At 34.2% G+C, this 18,616-nt stretch overlaps 1 long non-coding RNA gene across 2 annotated transcripts in view; it reads right to left on the bottom strand.

Annotated features, from left to right (window-relative positions):
* LOC135289563 (uncharacterized) overlaps nucleotides 1–12,141 on the bottom strand; it is a 30,481-nt gene extending 18,340 nt beyond the window's left edge. For both annotated transcript variants that reach the window (XR_010352310.1, XR_010352305.1), the window contains exons 1-3: nucleotides 12,020–12,141; nucleotides 3,293–3,376; nucleotides 2,842–2,987 (exon numbers count right to left, since the gene is read on the bottom strand). This is a non-coding gene — a long non-coding RNA (uncharacterized LOC135289563). The remainder of the gene's footprint in view (nucleotides 1–2,841; nucleotides 2,988–3,292; nucleotides 3,377–12,019) is intronic.
* Nucleotides 12,142–18,616: the final 6,475 nt, after the last annotated feature.

The raw sequence follows: 18,616 nt of genomic DNA, 5'->3' as shown, positions 1-18,616 counted from the left end.
AAGAAGTAAATGGTCTTACTATCTTAGTTGGAAATGTTTATTCAGTGAAACTATGGTAGTAAAGGAGGAAAGAGATTAAGAGTCATGAACATTTGTAGATTCCTCAGGCAACTGGGAAAAGTAGTTAAGGAAGCAAACAAGATAACTTGAGGTGGTGAGTGGGTGAATAAGAGTTTGTGATGCCAGAGAAAACAATCAACATGTATGAGATCACAGAAACACAGAATCATGGAATATGCTGAGGTGGAAGGGACCCACAAGTATATCCAAGAGTCACACCATGTACCTGACAGCACTGTCCAATTGCTTCTTGAAGGCTTGGTGCTATGACCACTTCCCTGGGGAGCCTGTTCCAGTGCCCAACCACCCCCTGTGTCAAAAACCTTTTCCTAATATCCAACCCAAATACTCCCTGGCACAGTTTCAGGCCATTCCCTTGAGTCCTGTCACTGGTCACCACAGAGAAGAGAGCAGTTTCTGCCCCTCCTCTTCCCCTCATGAGGAAGTTGTAGACTGAACTGAGGTCTCCCGTAAGTCTCCTCTTCTCCAGGAAGAACAGACCAGCTTCTCCTCATATTGCTTCTCCACAAGGCCCTTAAGCATGCTTGTGTTTCTTCTTTGGAGGGGACAGTCTAATATTTTCTTTATATTGTGATGACCTAAACTGCACACAGGACTCAAGGTGAGATTGCACCAGTGCAGATCAGAGGGGGACAACTCCCTTCCTTCCACGGCTGCGATGCTATGCCTGATGCACCCCAGGAATGAGCTGCTTCAAATCAGTGAAAAGATAAAAGGGACAGAAAAATCACATAGCAGAAAAGTGTCATTTCTGACCATCCTGTCAGAATGTATGAAGAATCCACAGAATAAGACCGGCTAATGAAAGAGATCTAAATGGTAGATATGAGGCTTAAAAAGTGAATCAGATAATTAGAAATGGCAATGACAGCTAGGATAGAGAGAAAAAAAGGCAAAGGCCTAGGCAAATGTCAACAGGGGGAGGATAAATACAGAGATGGGGTAAGAGGGGAAGTCCTGAGGTACAAGGCACTAATTCCAATTAACTGGTAGAAAATACAGATAAAACACTGAGACACACACAGGATTTAGGCAACTGGTGGAGCTCATAAACCATTTACCAAAACCAATAAATTAGCTAGTAAACAAGACAACATAGCAACTATGAAAATTATCATATAGCCGAGTAACAAGTTGCATGTGCTAACACACATGTCAATAAGGAGGACAAAACAGAGACTTGGCTTGACTGGTCAGTAGCAGCCAAAGAAGGTGGACAGCAGCTGAACATCAGATATATAGTCTAACTGTAGTGAACTCGAGGATCTGGATCACATTTCCATGATGCATTTTGTGTTCCATATATGACCAGTACAAACCAAAGGTTTATGGACCACATTTGAAGGAAGAGTAAAGAGCTGCATATGTACAGAGGTTTTCAGTGTAGACTAGGAAAACATCAGGAGATATATCATTGCTGAATTACAAAGGGCAGGTTTAACCACAAATCTCAAAAATACACTATTACATACTATAATCTACATATATACATAGCATAATCTACATATATTTTATGTATTTACAATGTTTAATTTTTTTTAAGCTTGAGGAGAACTGCACCTATAAAGACAGCTACCTTTTAGCATACAATTACTTTAAAAAAATGCAGAATTCACATTAACTTTGGTCATAGATATGTACCTTAAATGACCTGTATCTGTAAAGAAAGTACATTTTCCCAGAAATTTATACTTAGGAATGAGCTAAAGAAAACTGTGTCCAGGGTCTTTACATGAGTAACCATGGCCTTTTTAGCTAAACATATGTGATGGTATGTTTTACTTGATATACCAATAAACAAGCTTCTCTGCAAGATGATTTATTATTTTCTTATTTTTCAAAACATACCTATTTTAAAATAGAAACATTACATTAAAATCATTAATCTGATGTAACAGTCCAACTACTATTGCATGCTAATATTTTTAAATTTATTACTTTCTCCAGCATTTGTAGTAGTATTACTATTTAGCAGCTATATTTTTTCCTGTTTGATTTCTAATTGTGTGTTTATTTGAAATCATGCCTACAGTGGAAGTTGATTTGTAACTAAATTCTAATTTACTCCATCATTCCGCATAATAAAAATCCCTACATTAGACAAATCCATATTTTTGTCTGAACAAAATATGTAAATATATATACTGAGATTATTTAATACATTTAGTAAATTGCTATCAGGTGTTGTATGGAGCTTAACTAAAAATCACTGTAAATGTAAAATTTTTGAAAGAAAATCTCTGTTTCCATTTATAATAAGATAAGATTTTTGTGGAGATTTTCCTTGCATTCCTTTAAAATATTGTTTTAAACAATTACCCTGGTTGCATTATTTGTAAAACTATTATGACTTAAATTTGGAGAGTATCAATATTTTGGACATTATTAATCAATACTTGTAATAAGCCATAACAGCAGTTTAAAAGACAAACATATAAGTGTTAGTCAGCCAGGAGTATAGTTGAATAAATAATTTTCACTGGATCATTTTTTTAATCATTCAAGAGATACAAACATAACATTTTCAAATAACTTACCAAATTAAAAACCTGCTACAAAACATAAAAGTAAACCCCTTTTTTAAGTAGTCTTGGTCAATAATAGAACTAATTGAAAACCTATAAATTTAGCAGAGTGCAGCATGTAGTCTCTATTTTGCTCTTCCTATACGTCAATAGGTCATTCTCAGTTAATTAAGTCAAGGCATAATCAGCTTAATTTATGTAGTCCAGGTCAGTTAATGATATCTCAGTACAGTACCTGAACATCTGGCCTGCCCATATAACTAGCTGGATATATCCTGTTCATTCTGTAGCTCTTCAACTTCCGCTCCTCATTTTTTATCTCACATTTCACTTTACACAGCTTAGTCTGGAGCTGCTAAGTCTAATTTCTCGAGGATGGAGCTGAAATAAAACCAGAACAAATTAACAGGTTAACAAAACAGTGTGATTGAATTGTAGTCTGTGATAGTCTTTTACTCAGAAAAGTCATAAAAGGAGACTGGTCCAAACTGTATCATTCAAGTATGTAATATTGTATCATTTAAGTATGTAATATTTTTAAATAGCATAATAACAATACACAAATGAATAATAAAAACCAAAGATATAGGGTTGAAAAACATCTTATTTCTCCCATGAATTATATAGTTTTAAAACAGCCATAAGAAGCAAGAATTTTACGGAACGCACAACATACAGTGTGGTACCTCAAAAAGATGATCATCCTTTTCCTGTTGCAGAGAAAGTGTTTTCTTCTGCTGTCTCTGTAGCTCATCTTCTCCTCTCTGAAGCTGCAAGTTTACACACAAAGACAAACCACAATGTCAACCAATTGGACCTCACTTAGGGAACCAAAGAGATCGATTTGTAAAGCAAAGGATGAACAGGACCCCATTTCTGAAGTACGTTGCTCAAACTGCTCTTTCATTAAAAGATGCTCTCTTTTATTGATTTTGGCTTAAATAATGAGAAAGCTTATCCAAAAATCTTTAGCATTTGGGCTCAAGTTAAGGAAATCAATAGAGTCATTTCCCATTTGAACTGCATATGTGAGTTTTATGTACGAGAGACAAGACAAAGCCCAAATCAGATAAATCAATAGCATTGTCAATAGAACATGAAGCTGACAAATGGCATTTTTAAGCAATTAAAGAGAGCTGTAAACATACAGAAGCTAATCAATTACAGTGTTCTGCTATTAACCGTTTTTAATTTATACAAACATTGTTAGGAGTCCTGGAGAATGAAGATAACAATACATGTTTCTTGCTACTCTTCAGGGATTATGACATTAAAACGTTTGTTCTCTCAGTATGTAAGTCTTCCAGCGGTCATGAGAAGAAAAGGAAACATTTAATTAATCACTGAATCCCTATACTATTATGTCAACATATGTAATAAACATATTGGATACAGACGTCGACTGTGTTTTTTCACCCAATACGGAGCACAGGAAGCACTGAAATATGTAATTATTCAGTAGAACAAAGCATAGAATCCTAGGAATATCGATAGGTCAATTAGACTCACTCAGAGTAGGACCCCAGCCAGTACAGTATATTGGGTCAACTTTAGCTTTTTCTACACTAGTCTGAAAAAACCCCAAGGATGGAGATTTCATAACTCAATTTCATAGTGTTCCAGTGCTATATGACCCTCCTAGTGAAGTACTTCTTCTAATGTTGAGGCCAAAGCTGAAACTTGTGACTTTTGCCTTTTAATATACCAAGGGCTGGTAGAAAGGAGAGTTAGTGTACCTCGTAGTACACCATCCTCATAGTGCATCTTCAAATTGCACTGACTACTATTAAGAGTCTCTTTAGCCTTTCTTTCACAGGTCAAGCAATCTCTAGTTGAAGACCCTGTTCTTCAGGTCTCTAACCATGAAGATGGTTAACCCAGACTCTACTCTTGTTAGTCATCTCTTGGATTCTTTCAAGTTTTCCAACATCCTTCTTGAACTGCAAGATGGATGTAAACAAAGTTTATGTGAAGTTTGAAGGGACAATAACTTTCCTTGATATATTGTCCACATTCCCTCCAATGTAGCCCAGTTTGCCTTATTTGTGACAGCATTCCATTCATACTCAACCTGCAACCCACCATAACCTCTCCTTCCAGCCGAGCTGCTACCAAGTCAGTTAGTTTCCAGACTCTACTCATGCACTTAGCTGGATTTTTCTGAAGTGCAGGGCTTTTGCACTTCTCCTTCTAAATTTATTAGGTTTCTGTTGGTCCAGCTCCTCTGTTTCACAATTGTTTTCCATCCGGTGTCACTTATACTTAACTTCCCAATTTTGCCTCATGAAAATTTGCTGAGGGTCCATTCTATCTCATCATCTTGAAATATTTTCATCATTGATGAAAATAACTGAATAAGAAAGGCAGCAGTATTGACTGGATGTCATCTGGAAGCTGAGCCATTAATTACTATCTTCAGAGTCCAAATGCCTGCTCATTTTTCAATCCATCTACCAACTCATTCATCCAACACATTAATCTTGGCTTATAAATAAAAAATACAATTGAAAAGGATGTTATAAGTTGTATTTAAGTTGAGTTATATTACATGGACCCATGTAACCAATCCTTCCAACATAGAAGGCAATCAGATTAGTCAATTTTAATGCTTGTGCTGACTGCTCAGATGCAACAAGTGCATCTTCATAACTCAGCATACACAACCCTTTCTCATAACATAATTCTCAAAATGCAAAGGCACATATTATGCTTGAAGATAAAAGACAAAAGATATTGAGCTTATCAGCAATAAGAGCAGTATTTAAACAAATAAGTAGATTTTAAACAACCACATAGACATTAACATGAGGCTAGCAGTGCCATTTTGGTACTTGTAGACACCCCTCTTTTCCTTTTCCTCCTCACATGGGACTCTTCAATTGCTCGTGCCCAGCATCCAGATTAGGTAATAGAATTCCTATTCCTGTTCATCTAATGGAATGTACATCTAGAAACAACAAAGAGTTTTGATAGAGAAAAGTAACTTAAAAACTTGTTATTTTTGACTCAAAATCTCAAACGTTATCCTTTACCAATATGTAACATCTCTTTCTTCTATTGATAACTTAAATGTACATTCACACTTTAAATAACTCAAATAAAATGTTTTGTCAACCACCTAGCAGAGCAGTGTTGGAGCAGTTTAAGCCATCAGCAAATGTAGAACCACATTTGCCTTCAGCAACCCAAAACAATATTGCATTCAATGGTGGTATGACAGTAAATGGAGAAAAAGTTTCTGAACAATGCCAGCAATATTGTCTGATTTCTGGTGGATTATGCCCTGATTCTATTAGGAGGATTTATTTCAACAGTTACATAGTGAAACTCAATTCAGGCCACTATCCATTTGGACAGCCATTGAGTAGATACGGCTAAATTTATAAAATGAAAAGCACAGGAAATTTCATGATGCCTGTGGACCTGTGAATACTATGAATGTCTCTGACTTTGAACATATGAAAGGTAAATGCTTATTTCAGAGGTCTCAAGCTTAGGAAAGAAAATTGGAAGCTCAATTTACTGGCTACAGAGGAAAGGATATAAATTTAGGAGATGCATTAGAAGAGAGATTCTACCTCTGAAAAACAGAAGCAATAAGCATCATCTCTCATATTGTTGAACTTGTTCACCTCTTAGCACCTGTACTAACAAGAAGAAAACAAGTTTTTATAGGAAAAAGGAAGAACATTTTTAAAGGAGAATCACTAATATATATTGATCTAATTTTTAATCCCACTTGATAGTAGGGTCTCTAAAAACATTCCTCAAGAAATTCCTGAGCTGCAGGATGAGAGAAAAAGCAGAACCTACCAGTTTAGGCAGACGACTCAAAATTCTGGGAACATAAAGAAGATAGGAAAGACAGAAGACAACACAAAGCTATGCACAAATCTGCAAGAAACTTGTTTCTATTTTTGCTAGCGTAGAAGACACTGTTCTCACCTATTCTGTGCAGGAGATACACCATTTAATTGTTGTTTTTGGCCAAGAGGTCAGTTGAGGAACTGCATATGGTAGAATGGAACTTTTTTACAAGCAAAGGACCTCTCATGATTATTGACTCTCCAGTCACTTTGATAAACTCTGTTATCTGTAAAGAAATATAGCTTGACTTTCAGCATTCAACTTCACAACCATATGCTTGAAAAGAACCTTGGCCTTCTACAGAGGCGTATGTGTATAGAGTATTACACTGTTAATCTCCTTATTCACCACTTTGTTTCAATAAGCCAAGGGACATCCTTGTAAATCAGTGTTTGTGGGTAATTATTGTAAATGTATTTCTGAAAACTAACAACATAAAAAGAAGACTGACGTGAAAAACCTTGATTCCTTCTAAAAAAAATTGAATATGTGAAAATGAGTTATAAAAAAGTTTTCAACATTTTGTGAGGTTTTGTCTGGGTTTTTTTCTGTATTCTTTATCTATTCATTTTTCACTTTGCTGTTTTTACATTCTAATTTTTTTATTCTGTATTAGTTTTTAGTCTCAATAGATAGAATTTGTGTTAGTTTTAAAATCTTGACCATGATACTGAAGGATACAATATTTTAGTTCTCTTATATTCAAAATGGTTTGCTAAATAGCTTCTCCTGCTACACCAAAATATGGTGACTGAAGAAGATTCTTGTCAGGTGTAGAGATTTAAATGTTCCAAAGGTTTAGAAACCTAGGAATGGATCTGTTAGATGGAAGGAAATTTCAGCACTGACAAAAAGAGCTAGAACAGAAAAAAAAATTGCAGATGAAAAAGGAATTTCAGGTACTCCTGAATCTTCTTGCCCAAAGAGCAAAGCAGATCTCTTGCCATTCTTGTGAATGAAAAGACCATGGTTTTACTTGAGGATGAAAACATTTTATTGGCTAAATTTCAAAGTAGCCCTATCTTTATACATATTTATCTAGCCTAAAATGTGCTTTAGATAACTTAACTGCACTTGATGCTTGTCTCTGTAAGTTGGAAAAATATCATGCACTGAACTGATATCACATCCAATCAACAAGGAAACAGCATAGCCTGGTGTATGGCAACGTACTGAGGCACTTCACCTTCTTGCACAAGACTGAACAAAACAGGTGGCAAAGCTGAGCCCTAAAGAGAAGCACAGAAATTACTTTGCTTGTTCATCATTAGATACTGGGATTCCCCTAAAAAAAAAAAAAAAAAAAAAACCAAACACTTTTTTTTTTCCTGTTAGAATTTAGAAATGCAAATTGCCAGAACACAAAAGCCCATATATGACCCTGATGGATTTTTTTTCTGGTTTTGCAACATCTATAAAATATGAAAAACTTAAAGATAATCAGCCATCCATGCAAATCCCACTGCATGCATAACAAAACCAAATTCAAAAACTGACTGAAAATTATGAATTATCTCTGACTGCATTTTTTCTCGATACACTCTCACACAGGAGATAATGCCCAATGCCAGACAATGGTCAGTAAAATTTCTAATATAAAGAATTACTGATATTTTTAAAATTCACTCCTGTCATCTGTTTCCAGTTTTTCAGGGAGGCTGATTACTCGAGTAAATGAATGTCTTATTTTAATCTGTCTTCACTTCATTACTAGCTATTTTCTACTATCTCAAAACAAACAGAGTAAAACTCTAATCCCTTACTAGTGTAGTTTACTTCAGTTAACACGGTTAAGTTCTTCCTCGAGTCTTCTCAGGACAGAGAATGAAAGAAAAAATGAATTTACAGAAAACAGAGCAAAATGAGGAGTGTTCAAAATCATGTGGGTACAACCTCATTGCAAATCCAGCCAATTTCAGGAGAAAACAATGGTTCTCTCAAGGCAAAGAAGGAGAATTCTCTTCTGACACAGAGCCTGGTTTACTTGAACACGTAATTAATCTTTCTTCCTTATCAATAAATTCCTGACAAGATTTCCCTAGATGAGAGAGCCCTCGTGCAACAGTATCCATGAATTCCTTGAAAGCACTCAGATAAAACAAGCAGTTTATACTCCATAATTTTAAAATTTAGTGCACAGCATATCAGTTCTTAGTCCTCCCATAAAGATTTTTAGAATAGTAGAATTTCACAGAAGTTTGCATCAATATGGATTTTTCTATTCCTGTTTTAGCATTTGAAAGACTAAGTATGATTATACTTGTTAGCAAATTCTTGAAGACAGATTAAGACAGAGATTCCTGCTCCTTTTGAAATTACCCAGTGTCAGATAAACCCTGAATTTATTTTTTTTATTCTTATCTGAGAAGTGAACAAAAGACTTTCTCTGATTTCTTTAGGTTTCTTGGTTGCTGTATTTAAAACAGAAAAAAGTTCATAGTTCACAATATAAGTTAATTGGCTCAGAAAAACTGCATTCTCCAAAACACCTTGCCATTTTAAGTCTGATGCTGTAACAGTTAGCAAAGGGAGAACTCCAGGGATTGGGAGTTGAATGCTTATATGCTGCTGCTAAATGAAGCAGTTGTGCTTGAGAAGCCTCTGCCTGAATGCAATTCATTTTACAATATCATCTGGGGACAAAGTATAGTTTAAGATGCAAACTGAAATGGCATCTTCTGGTAATGCAGAAATATCCCTCAGCTGACTTAAGAAAGAAATGAAGCTGAAAACTGAACCAGTATAAAACAATTGATCATTTTGGTTTGGGTGGTAGAAGTCTCACAAACATTTCTTAGGCTGAAAGTCACTCTGTGTAAAGCAATGCACCAAGTGTGTCACTGTGGGTAATCATTTCTGAACTGCTTCAGGACACAGAGCCAGCAAGGTAATTCAAGTAAACTTTTTAAAGAAAGGAACAGGGATTCAAAAAAATAAGCTGTACATCCAGGTATGCTTTCCAAAGTCTACAGATTCTTAAATATACATATGTGCAGGTTGAAACATCTATCAAAGAAAATAGCTATAGTATATGAGATGTATTTTATATTTACCTCTACTATTCATCAATGCATTTGCATCTTCTGAATGTTGCTGCTAATAAAGGAATGAATCCCAAAATACAAAGAAACTCACTAATATGAGATGAAAGAAGACCTAGTTTATATGTTGGATTCAGTATCTGCAACTGGAATTGTCCAGAAAAAATAAATCCTGTTCCACTAATGTTTAATGCTAAACTTCAAAAACCTCAGAACCCTCTGTTCATAAACCAGGAAAAGATGTGAAATGAATCAATAATGATTAGTTATCAATTACAATACTGACATCATAAAACCTTCTCATTCTGTGATAAAAAAGCAGAAGTCAAAGGAGTAAGACAAAAACATGAGGAATTTTGTAATTTTGTATAATTTTTTTTCTGTAGCAGGCAAGTAAAAAAGCATGGAAAAATGCCACAATGAAATTGAATTAATGATAAATAAATAAATAAAGCCTTTAAAATTTCAATTCTACTACACTCAGGAATTTCAATATTTGTTTTTGATGAACTTTTCACCTACTGTTTTTCCTCTCTTTATGAACGCATACAGGGAGAGCTGTGAATTTCTACATAAAGGTGAGCACTAAGGGCAACCAAAGCATTAGGTGTAGAAATAATGTGATGAAAAGCAAGGTCACCTAGGTTGCAAAGTAGGTACTAATAAAAACAAGAGGTGGAAGATAAAGCTAGAAAAAGAAATAGCATTCACACTTGAAAGACAGGTATGTAAACACAGAGATTCAGATGGAATTTGCAGGGTAAAAGATACACCTAAAGGAAAACTGACATTTATGGTAAGAGGGTGTGGAAAAGTTGGACAAAGAACGGATATAAAGTAGATAAAAAGTGACAGTAGAAAAGGTACTTGAGCAGGGATATAATATACTGCAGCCATTCAAGGGTCCATTTTCTTTATAGTTTTCTTCCTCTCTCCTTCTACTCAAAACTCATGTCTTGTTTACATCTACATTGGTCAGACAAACACCTTCTCCTCTGTTATTTTACAATCTTATCTTTCTAAATTCATGAATTCCAGGAACTCCTTCCATTTGAAATTTGCTTCTCCAAACTGTGTCTTTTTTTTTCTTTTTTTCTTTTTAAGAGAGAAACACTGTCTTAGCATAGTCAGTTGCCAAAACTCTCTAAGTGGAATAAGCAACTTGCATATAGCTTTTTCCTTACTTGATTCAGCTCTTGTAGCCAGGAACTTAATCAGAAGTCCTTTGTATCATATTACTGTTACAATATCATATGTCGGAGTTGTGCTAACAAGGAGTTGGAAAGCTACAGACTTCATCTATCTTCACTATTTCTTGCAGCAAAACTCTATGCAGTCAAGCATATTTGAAAATGCAACATCTATGTTGAAATAGACATTGAGTCTATATTTAGATTTAAATACTTTTCTAGAATTTTTTCTTCTCAACTTAAGCAACCTTCCACCCACAAAACATACAACTAGATAAAACTAGTTTGTGTATTCCAATAATTTATTGTGCAGATTATTCTTATTTTAGTTATAGTCAATCTTTTCCTATTAATAATATTTCAGAGGCTTAACCTTTTAGTAATTTTTAATCTCTCAGGCATTTTAAACTGCATTAATGTAATACTTCACATATAGGTCAACAGTGTGTATGAATAAGCTATTAATTTGTTAATATCTAAAATAAGTGTTTGTTTATACAGTCCCAAACATTAATCAGTGCAATTTTATTATTTTCTTTATAGCCTTAGGAACCATAAATCCTATTTATAAAATTACTTTTTGCAGAATTGAAGGTCCTTGTCTCTCAGTATATTTAAAAACAATCCTTTCAAAGACTTGGTTAGCTGCACCACTTAAATATGAGCTTGGCAGCAGTGCTGGTGTCACAGAGATTATATGCTTGGACTTCAAGGAGGTCAATGAGATGGCTGCAGAGCTCACTGTACAATAGCCTTCACTAGCTAATCCATAATGTAGCATTGTCAAATTATGATCATGCACCTGCAGTTTTCCAAGGAAAAGAATTCAAAATGAGAAACTCCCTCTGGACTTTTTTTTTTCCCCAATAAATATCTTCTTCATAATGAAAATGACAACATTATTCACAATTAAAGACCATGATGGTAAGTATTAGACACTGCTATAGAATGCAACATCTGTCCACTAAATATACTTTATAAAGTGGATACACATTTCTTCTGAAATACTTATTCAGTAGACTTTGCCAAATATTGGGAATCTGTATGCAGTATTATTGCTATATGAACTAGCCGTGCCAATTCAGAATATCTGCAGTAAAAAACTGCAATCACAGAAAAACATAGAAGAATTATGGCAGAGAAAATGCCTTTGGAAAATTAGCACTTCCCAAAAGTTTGACTTAATAGATCATTAAAATATTTAGAATACTCATATGTCATTTTAATTTAAATATATCATTATTAAATACTTGCAACAATCTTTTTTCCCATGTTCAATGCTGCATATAGCTTCAGAGGCTCAGATCTACTATACCTGTAGCACTTGTAGTAGATTGTATAAGATCCATAGTGTACAATGACTCTTCTTTCTCTTTCCTTTCTCACTCCACACAGGTATGAATTCTACTTGTACAGCTGAAAGGAGAAGAAACAAGGATTTATGTCCAGTTTAAAATTCTGATTTTATAAACTTATGTTTTTTATATTTAGTCCTTATTTTGATTCATGCTTGTACTGTCTCCTGCTGAACAAAGGTTACTGCCTATTCCATGTTTTGTTTCCTTTTCCATCAACACATGAGGTTTGTATACACTTAAGTACTAAATGTAATTATATTACCAAAAAGAATCCCCCTCTTCTTTCTTCCTCTTCCCCCAGGTTTATACACTAAGCATGATGATGTCATATGGTGTGGGATCTCCCTTTGGTCAGCTGGGGTCATCTGTCCTGGCTGTGTCCCCTCCCAGCTCCTTACACAGCCCCAGAGTGTTCACTGGTGGGGTGGGGTAAGAAGCAGAAAAGACCTTGGCACTGTGCAAGAACTGCTCAGCAACAATGAAATACCTCTGCATTATACACACTGTTTTCTGCACAAATCCAAAACACAGGCCCACACTAGTTGCTACAAAGAAAACTAACTATACCCCAGCCAAAACCATGATGAAAGTATTCACTGGACAAAACAAATCCACAGATATTTTGTCAGATTAAAAAATGACAGATTCTACTACACCGACTGTCAAATTGTGAAGTAAATTATAAGAAATACTAAAAACTAAACTAAAGTTGTATTTTTTTCATATTCATGAAAGGGGAGCCAAATCCTAGAAATTATAGAAAAGGAAGATAAGTTTTAAACACAGCAGTCCTTCCAGAAAAATATGCCCAGATATCCCTTATGGAACACAACACCAATGTGTATTTTAATGGCCTCACAAATATTTAATGGCTGAGAAATTCTTTTATAAAAACAGGCATAGTTCTGAGTATTATCAGTTGCATTTTGGATCGCTTTCAAATGTAAAAAAGGAATCAATAGGTAGTAATCTGTTCTGCATTATACAGCTGCCAGTAATTTTTCATGCAAAGTGAACATTCCCTTCCAATAGACAAGGGTTCACCTCCATATATTCTTCTAAATGATTCAATAGCCAAAAAAAAATTCCCAATTAAATGTTATCTACTAAGTATCACAACTTTTTCAGTCTAGTACAAATATCTAAATTGATTATTTAGAGTGCTGTTGTATAGAGAGGAAAACAAGAGTATTCAGTGACTTTGGTGTTCTTTTACCATTATAGTTCATCTGACCTTTAATACCTTTGTGTATTTTACAGTGAAGGAGAGTGGCAAAATCTCTCTAACAGGGTATACTAAAATTTTGTTAATTTCATATATATAAATATATTTTTCCATATTCAGTTTTTCACTTGGAAGTCTGACTTGAATCTGAATTTACCATGAATTCAAATAATATTTTACTGGCCAGGATACAGCTGGCAGTCTAACTGTCTCTCCTTTATAAAGTATGGAAATTTTGAGTGAAGCATCCTGCAAGCCAATGGAAGAGTACCAGTGAGTACACACCCCACAGTTTTCAGTGTTTGCTCCCATAACATTCCAAGGCAGCTGGAAAAAGCACTTCGGGATAATTTGCTGTTTCTCTGTGCACAGCAACAAGGCTTTCTTTGATTTCTGCCACTTTACAGAGCTAAGAAGTGGCTCTAGCAGCCTGCCACTCACTAACAATCAGCTGAATAGAAGTGCTCTGACATGATGCTCAGCTGGGACAACCATTCACAGCAGCATACTCAACTTCAGCTAAGCCTGGTACCTTAAAGTACTTATTTAGCTACTTTTCATAAAGATCAGAAGATAAAAAGTCTTTTATTTCCTGCCAAGAGGCATCAGGATCAGGATTGTTGGATCTAGTGATGAAGGGTGGAAGCAGGTTAGGTTCAAGAATTTTGCCTTCCCTGTGTGCAGTGTCTTATCAAGATGTCCACAGGTTTGCCATGACTTGGCTCACTAACTTGATTAAGAGCCCTTAGAGAAATGTTTTCAGCTCTGTTTTAATCTCCTTAGCATGAGGTAGATCTTGACTTGAATCTTTTTCTACACATATATTCACTTCTGTCTTTTGCTGTTCTAGTAAGATCCTTGTGTCTTAAGGAAGTCTGCACATACTAATTATTATAAGGAGAAAAAAAGAAAAAAAAAAAAACATGTCCAATTAATCATGATATTCTGGAATTAAAGGCAGACAATAATAAGTCTCCTGCCTTTTTTTTTTGTCTTTTTTTTTCTTTTTCTTTTTTTTAATGGGAAAGTAGATGAAAAGTCAGGTGATATATAGTACCCTCTATTATAATCTTCATAATCCTAATATGTCAGGTATTTATTAAGATCACAACTCTAAACGTTCCTCAGGTTGGTACATATGTCAAATGTAATTATGAAGACTGAAATAGTTTTAACGTTTTGGCATATTACCACCCAATATGCTTAAATTTCCTGAAAAAACCCATGTATTACATTTTTTAACAGATAGTTGTGGACATTCGATTAAAAGCTGCAGTTAAAAAAAAATATCTCTCTTCCATTCTCTTTATTTTGAAAGGTACTTTTTCTGCAGATTCAACAATAGCAGCCTGTGTAAAATTAATATTGTTTATAAGCTGTATGTGAGAGTTCAAGCACTGCTTTAAATGCATAGAGTTCTCCACAAAAACAAGATTAGCAGTTTCAGCACTGCAATGTAACAGTATTATGAAATTATTATAGAAATCAATAACACTTTCATTTCTAGAACTAATCTGATGGTAAGATCTTGTTTATAAAGATATTAAACAAATGCATTATTCACGTTTTATAATGGTTTTCAAGAAAGTGGACATTTTTTTAATTATCGCTTGGAAGTGGTAAAATAAATGAGGGTAATTTTTATTAACAGGAGTTTATTTACATAAAACAAATGCTCATTGAATTATTGAGTACGATAATATCTACATGCCTAGTCCTGTTTGTCATATTTTGTGCCTTTTGGTGACATCAGAATTATAACAACCTGATTTATGCACTAAATTTAATGCATAATATGACAACATACCGATAGGTATGCCTTATAATGTATAATTTAAACATGATTGCTATATATTTCACCCATATTTTCTTGGCTTTACCAAGATTCTCATGCATCTAGAAATCCCGATTGTAATGCAGGTTGCCAGATATGAATGTCTGTTTGAATTAATGAACGTTTTTATAAAAATACTCTGAGTATGAATGTTTTAAAAACCTTGTCATAACATTCACCAAACTTACACATGACAGCTAGCATGTGTTACTGCATTTTCATCTTAAATATTTGATGACTGCCTCTTTAAATCCAAGATTCATAACCCAAAGGGTTTCATTTTCTTACAGCATATGTAATGCAAGAGACATTTATTAGTATAGTTCTCATTTTATGCATCAACAAAATATTTTTCAGAGAACCATTAGATGAACTCCCTACTTTTCAGACGTTTTTCCTGAGCATTTTAATTATAATTGTATATTTTCTTTGACAATATTTGTACACAGACTATTTGCAATCCTCCCTGCTTCCCAATCGCCAGCCCCATCAGAACTGAAAGAAGAATTCTGCAATATACAATATTGCAGAGTCAGAAAATATGAAAGGCATCAACTAGCATCTCATACAGACTAGATTAAATATCTGAAAACCCTTCGTAAGCTTTTTTTAACCTCTGAACATACCCAAAGAAATATTACTGCATGCAATTAGATTCATAAAAATTTGCTAAACAGATATTCATCTAAATGCTGTTAAACTGCTATTGCCAAAGCATAGAGTGGATATTTCTTTATTCCTTATTGTCCATGTGTAAAACATTCAGCAATGAAAAAATACCAAATATTAGAATGTTTATAATTATTTAAGAAGCTGATCAACAAACTGCTGTTGGTGCAATATATTACTATGTTAGCACTGAAGGTTGTCCACTGACAGGTCACTCTCACTTGACCTTGTACACACTGAAAGGTAGTTCACCATGGTAACCTTGGTCCTGTGGCTTTCCATACAGTAAATCATTTCAGGCCTCTTCATGTAATTCTTTTATTGGCTGTGCAATTGAAATGTCATGCTTCACGAACAGAGACGCTGGTAATTTCTTATGGATGATTAAACTACCTCTGTAATCTATGAGCATGGATGGAACTGTATGCAACAGACTTAAGCATACACTCCATTTCTTTTAAATTCTTGATATTTTTCAGTTGCTTATAAGGAAGTTAGCTCTAAGAATAAAAAGCAATTTTTTTTCATAAATGCATTCTAAATAAGCACCAAACAACATCCCTCCTTACATTACCTTCAGGAGCAAAAGGAAAACAGCAGCCTGGAGAAAAAATATTTAATATTGTTTTTAAAATTATACCTAATTTTTAATCATACTGACAAATTTCAAAAGTCAAATGAGTTTATAAAGGCCAAATTAAGCCCAAAGCAGGAGCTGACATTCTTACTTTAATTTTATTAATATATAAAGGTGTGATAATGTACAAAATAATCAGAAAAAATATAGGAGGTGGCCAGACTACTTCAGCTATTATTTCATTTTAGTATTTACATTCTTTTTAATCTTGACACAGAATTGAACAAACAAGCCTGATGCTTTCTTTGGAGAGCTACTCAAACTAGAACCTAACAGTAGAAAACAAATAGGGTTTAAAAATTATTTGAAATTGTCTTTTCAAAAGATACACTCAGAGGAGCTACATATTGTCCAAGTTTTCTTTTATAAAATGGCACGCTTCTTTATATGACTATAATAAAACATATTTGCTGTAGCTCTATTTACATGAAGTTCATCCTAGGCTTTTTTGTCTTTTTCTTTTGCATAAGTCAGGCAAGTACGAACAACAAACACACAAAATTATGTGTGTAAGCAATACATAAGTGGATACATCTTTCAAAAATAGGGCCAAAAATACTTTGATACCACCATTTACACATTTTTTTAAAAAACAAGCTCTATGAAGCAATTAAACAAATCAACGAAATAAAAGCTAACAAAAAATACCATGCCTTTTATAGACCAAAAATAATATTAGGGTATTCATAACTTTAATTAACAAAAAACTCGGATTTTGCTGATTTTTTAGTTTCTCATTTATACCATTCCTGCACACGGTGAAAAATAATAGTAATCAGTGATCTATTAAAAATTAAAATAAATAACTGAGAGTGAAAATGCATTAACAAATTGAGAAATCATTTGACTGCTGAGTTCTGGAATAAATCTAATAATTTAACAACATCTAGTCATGGCATAAAAAAGGGATGTGGAATAAACTTATCAAGGAAAGAGTGAAAGGATCTAAGATGCTAGAAAATTCTTTAGTGTTTTTATAATACCACAGAAACCATTTTATTTTGAACTTAAGAATGCTTATCTGCTACCAGGGGATCTATTTGTAAAGGTATAAAAGGTCTAATATAGTAGACTGATATCCCATCCAGCTGGATTAATGTCCTAGTGATGAGAATGGCAGCTGCTGGTCAGAAACCTGAAAATAGTTTCAGTTCAAATTGTGACTCTTCTATCTTTACTACTTTCTACACAATATTTAATGTCTTACTCAGGGCAAAGTTATGCAATTTGAAGGGATGGTTTAACGTGGACTTAAGGAAAGAGTTTCATGTAAGCAGTAGCATTATTGCAAGCAGTGGGAAACCTCAAAAAAAAGTAAAACAGCATTTAGAAAATACATCAAATGCTTCTAATTCCTCTTTGGCCTTCAATCACCAGTGGTAGAAAATCAAGGTTCTGATTTCCTTTCTCAGGTGTAATAGAGGAATAAATCTGATCTTCCATCATTTTATACAGTGCTGGTATACCATACAATATCTGAGCAGTGGTGCAAGTCTCATTTCATTTTAGAAAAAAATCTCAAAATTTTTTGAGGAGGGGAGAGAGGGAGCACCTTCTCAAATCAACCCAGGAAAAGGGCTACTTCCTGTTTAAGTAAGGGAAAAAATATAAAGAAAAAAAAGAGAATAGATTTCATTCAGAGTAATTTTATCTTATTTCTCTTCTGCACCATTGGGGTACATTGTTTGAATTTCCTGAGAAAAATTCTAGTGTTAACTACAAATCTCGAGCATGAAATTGCAAACTACATCAAGATTGGCACAATGAGAAATCACAAAGAGGCAGTCTGCAATCCCTCATTTTTCTGTTGGTCACTTTGGTCACTTTCTGTATTTTTCTTGGACTATCCGGTAAGTCAAGCTACATTTTTCACATCCCTTAAACAGAAAAAGGATATCTATTATACCAGGTTCTTCCAGGCAACTTTTGTGCAAATCTATATTTTCTCATTGATTGCACAGATTTCCCACAGAATTTAAAAACAACTGTTAAAACAGCGATAATATAGCAATAACTGTGAAATGGCATGGTGTTATTTAAAGAGGAAAAAAGGAAAAAGTTTCTTTACAGCCATAAGTATCAAAGTGAAAAACTGAAGGAAAGACCTGTACATCATAACTAGTATGGTCCTAAAAGAGAAGAGAAGAGGTGGATCAACTTTCCTGGTGGGAAATAAACAAATCAAATAT

Source organism: Passer domesticus, chromosome 1, assembly GCF_036417665.1.
Source record: "Passer domesticus isolate bPasDom1 chromosome 1, bPasDom1.hap1, whole genome shotgun sequence".
NCBI classification, from domain to species: Eukaryota; Metazoa; Chordata; class Aves; order Passeriformes; family Passeridae; genus Passer; species Passer domesticus.
This window is presented reverse-complemented; position numbering and strand designations above follow the sequence as displayed.